Raw genomic sequence first — 4810 nt, forward strand, 5'->3', positions numbered from 1 at the left:
CATAATGTTAATCTAAGACCACCGCTAAAGCAAATACCCGTGAACCAATGAAGCTCCAAACTACTCGCCCTTGCTAAAGAAGAGGAGGTCTACTGGACGGAGAAAGAAGCTCTGGGGCTTAACACATTGTCGTGAAAAGAAGAAAAGAATAGGGTTGTTACAGTGAAAGAAGAGACGTCTCCGTTTGGAGAGGAGAGGGATGGAGGCTCTCACAGTGGAAGAGGAGGGGAAGAAGCTTTCAGAATGAAAAAGGAGGAGAGGAGAATATCACACTGAAAGATTGAGGGTATTACAGTGAAATATGAGAAAGAACATATTGTAGTGAAAGAGGAAGAGGGGATAGAGGCTGTCACAGTGGGAAGAGGAGGAGGTAGACATTTTCAGAATGAAAGAGGAGGCTGGTTAAAGTGAAAGAAGAAGAAGAGATGTTGCTGTGAAAAGATAAAAGAACCTTTAGGAGTGGGAGAGGGGATAGAGGCAGGCAGAGTGGAAGAGGAGGTAGAAGCTTTCGAATGAAAGAGGAGGATGTTATAGGGGGAAAAGAGGAAGAACCTTTAGGGTGGGAGAGGGGATAGAGGCAGGCAGAGTGGAAGAGGAGGTAGAAGCTTTCAGAATGAAAGAGGAGGATGTTATGGGGGAAAGAGGAAGAACCTTAGGAGTGGGTAGGGGATAGGGCAGGCAGAGTGGAAGAGGAGTAGAAGCTTTCAGAATGAAAGAGGAGATGTTAGTGGAAAAAGAGGAAGACCTTTAGGAATGGAGAGGAGGCTGTCTCAATAAAGGTGAAGAAGGAGGTCGTTTTGGGAGTGAAAGAGGAGGAGACAGAAGATCAGATTAACACCAGTGAGTACTGTCTTAAACACGGGGCACAAACTCTGCCATTGTTGAACTAATGTGGGGTTTTAAAATTCATATTGGGTGCATAATTTATACTTAAAAGGAATGCAAAACTCACCCAATTCCGTGGAACGACCCTTTTACATTTGCATCACAAAAAGATATTTAATAAAATCATGATGGAAGTGGCCATTTTAGGCCCTTTTTAGACATCATTTCATGCCTCTTGTTAGACCCTATGATTGTAATAAGAAGATCATAAGTTTACAATCTGTTGATGTTCTTGTTCACACAGAGAGAGACATGACTATTGTGGATCCTCTGGGGAGCCTCAACAAACATCCTGATGCTGACGAGGCAGAGCAGAGTCTCTCCAGATCAGAAACACCAGATGGTACAAGCTTGGTTTGGTCTAGCATACAGCTTGCTCTATCGGGGTCTGGGCTGGGTTTCTGTAAAGCACTTCATGACAGCGGTGACATCAGCGATCCATAATGGTCTGTGTTCCCCTCTTTAGGGTTACCAGGACACGCTAGCCCTTTCCTCCTCCCGGAGTCCCGTGTTGTGCCTCTCCTGGTAGCACCTTACTGCTGGGTATGAAAGGTTGTCTGTGCTGCTGGTGGACTGCAGGAAACATCGGGCCTGAGTGGAACTGTGAGAGGAGGAGGAGAGAGAAAGGATCAGATTTGACTCATCAAAGTAAGTGCTGTAGTTTAGTTTGAACAAATAAAATAGATCTGCCCTCTGGTATCTGTTACCAGGACAACCAGTCTTGAAGGAGTTTCCCACATTATGCTAAGCACATGTTGGCTACTTTTCCTTCACTCTGCGGTCCAACTCATCCAACCTTCTCAATTGGGTTGAGGTCGGTTGATTGTGGAGCCAGGTCAACTGCTGCAGCACCACATCACTCTCCTAATTGGTCAAATAGCTCTGGGTGGCGGGTGCTTCAGACGATTGTGGAAGTCCTGGGCTTGGCGTTGTATACATGGTCTGCGGTTGTGGAGACCGGTCGGATGTACTGCCAATTCTCTAAAACAACGTTGGAGGCGGCTTATGTTAGAGAAATTAACATTACATTCTCTGGTAACAGCTCCAGTGGAATATTCCTGCAGTCAAGCATGCCATTGCACGCTCCCTCAAAACTTGAGACATCTGTGGCATTGTGTTGTGTGACAAAACTGAACATTTTAGTGGCCTTTTATTGTCCCCCAGCACAAGGTGCACCTGTGTAATGATCATGCTGTTGATCAGCTTCTTTGATATGCCACATCTGTCAGGTGAATGGATTATCTTGGCAAAAGGAGAAATGTTTCACTGACAGGGATGTTATCAAATTTGTGAACCAGATTTGAGAGAAATTATCTTTCATGCGTGTGGAAAAATTCGGGATGTTTTATTTCAGCTTCATGAAACATGGGACCAACAACTTTACATATTTTATATTTTTGGAACATCTACCCAAAATATTTCATTATTTTTTTCCTTTAACTCAAAATATCATGAATTAATGATAGTCAAAATGTTAAAAAAATGTGTGAACTTCTAAATAAATAAAAATTGCCTTTTTTTTTCACCTTATTTATCCAAGTTCTCATTTCCAACTGCGACCTGGCCAAGATACAGCAAAGCAATGCTACAAAAACAACACAGAGTTACACATAACAAACGTATAGTCAACAACACAAAAGAAAGGTCTATGTACAGCGTGTTCAAATGTAGTGAGATTAGGGAGGTAGGCAATAAATAGGCCATAGGCCAATTTAGCATTAACACTGGAGTGATAGATGTGTAGATGATGATGTGCAAGTCGAGATACTGTTGGTGCAAAAAAATCGGAATAACAATATGGGGATGAGGTAGTTGGGTGTGCTTTTACAGATGGGCTGTGGTACAGGTAGCTGCTCTGACAACTGATGCTTAAAGTTAGAGAGGGAGATATAAGTCTCAGTTCAGTGATTTTTGCAATTCGTTCCAGTCATTGGCAGCAGAGAACTGGAAGGAAAGGCGGCCAAAGTAGATGTTGGCTTTGGGGGTGACCAGTGAAAAAACCTGCTGGAGTGCGTGCTACTGGTGGGTGTGCTGATGGTGACCAGTGAGCCTGAGATAAGGCGGGGCTTTAACCTAGCAAAGACTTATAGATGACCTGAAGCCAGTGAGTTTGGCGACGAATATGTAGGAGGAGGGCCAGGCAACGAGAGCATACAGGTCGCAGTGGTGGGTAGTATATGGGGCTTTGGTGACAAAACGGATGGCACTGTGATAGACTACATCCAATTTGCTGAGTAGAGTGTTGGAGGCTATTTTGTAAATGACTTCGCCGGTGTCAAGGATTGGTAGGATAGTCAGTTTTTACGAGGATATGTTTGGCAGCATGAGTGAAGGAGGCTTTGTTGCGAAATAGGAAGCAACTCTAGATTTAACTTCGGATTGGAGATGCTTACGTGAGTCTGGAAGGAGATTTACAGTCTAACCAGACACCTAGGTATTTGTAGTTGTCCACATATTCTAAGTCAGAACCGTCCAGAGTAGTTGATGCTAGTCAGGCGGGTGGGTGCGGGCAGCAATCGGTTGAAGAGCATGCATTTAGTTTTACTAGCATTTAAAAACAGTTTGGAGGCCACGGAAGGAGTGTTGTATGGCATTGAAGCTCATTTGGAGGTTTGTTTAACACAGTGTCCAAAGAAGGCCAGATGTATACAGAATGGTGTCGTCTGCGTAGAGGTGAATCAGAGAATCCCCAGCAGCAAGAGCGACATCATTGATACAGTTGAAGTCAGAAGTTTACATGCACTTACGTTGGAGTCATTAACTCGTTTTTCAACCACTCCACAAATTTCTTGTTCACAAACTATAGTTTTGGCAAGTCTTTAGGATATCTACTCTTGTGCATAACACAAGTCATTTTTCCAACAATTGTTTACAGACAGATTATTTCACGTTTAATTCACTGTATCACAATTCCAGTGCCTTTACACAGCTTGGAAAATTCCAGAAATGATGACATGGCTTTAGACGCCTCTGGTAGGCTAATTGACCTCATTTGAGTCAATTGGAGGTGTACCTGTGGATGTTTTTCAAGGCCTACCTTCAAACTCAGTGCCTCTTTGCTTGACATCATGGGAAAATCAAAAGAAATCAGCCAAGACCTCAGAAAAAAAATTGTAGACCTCCACAAGTCTGGTTCATTGTTGGGAGTAATTTCCAAAGCCTGAAGGTACCACGTTCATCTGTATAAACAATAGTATGCAAGTATAAACACCATGGGACCACGCAGCCGTCATATTGGCTCATTCATCCCCCTCTTCTCCCCTGTAACTATTCCCCAGTTGTTTGCTGTTAATGAGAATGTGTTCTCAGTCAACATACCTGGTAAAATTAAAAATAAATAAAGCTACGGAAGGAGACGCGTTCTGTCTCCTAGAGATGAACGTACTTTGGTGCGAAAAGTGCAAATCAATCCAGAACAACAGCAAAGGACCTTGTGAAGGTGCTGGAGGAAACGGGTACAAAATGACCTATATCCACAGTAAAACAAGTCCTATATCAACATAACCTGAAAAGCCAGACTACAGGTTGCAACTGCACATGGGGACAAAGATCATACTTTTTGGAGAAATGTCCTCTGGTCTGATGAAACAAAAATATAACTGTTTGGCTATAATGACCATCGTTATGACTACAGGTTGCAACTGCACATGGGGACAAAGATCATACTTTTGGTCTGATGAACAAAAATAGAACTGTATGGCCATCGTTATGTTTGGAGGAAAAAGGGAGGGCTTACAATCGAAGAACCCATCCCAACCATGAAACATGGGGGGGAGCATCATGTTGTGGGGGTGCTTTGCTGCAGGAGGGACTGGTGCACTTCACAAAATAGATGGCATCATGAGGAAAGAAAATTATGTGGATATATTGAAGCAGCATCTCAAGACATCAGTCGGGAAGTTAATCCTTGGTCAAAAAATGGGTT

The 4810-nt window shown here is 43.2% G+C and overlaps 1 long non-coding RNA gene across 1 annotated transcript; it reads left to right on the forward strand.

Moving 5' to 3' along the window:
• The first annotated feature begins 430 nt into the window (after positions 1-430).
• Positions 431-1172, forward strand: LOC139026540 (uncharacterized). The gene is made up of 3 exons (XR_011478369.1): positions 431-559; positions 752-844; positions 1130-1172. It is a non-coding gene; the product is annotated as an uncharacterized lncRNA (long non-coding RNA).
• The last annotated feature ends 3638 nt before the right edge of the window (positions 1173-4810 follow it).

Source organism: Salvelinus sp. IW2-2015, unplaced genomic scaffold, assembly GCF_002910315.2.
Source record: "Salvelinus sp. IW2-2015 unplaced genomic scaffold, ASM291031v2 Un_scaffold5051, whole genome shotgun sequence".
Lineage (NCBI taxonomy): Eukaryota > Metazoa > Chordata > Actinopteri > Salmoniformes > Salmonidae > Salvelinus > Salvelinus sp. IW2-2015.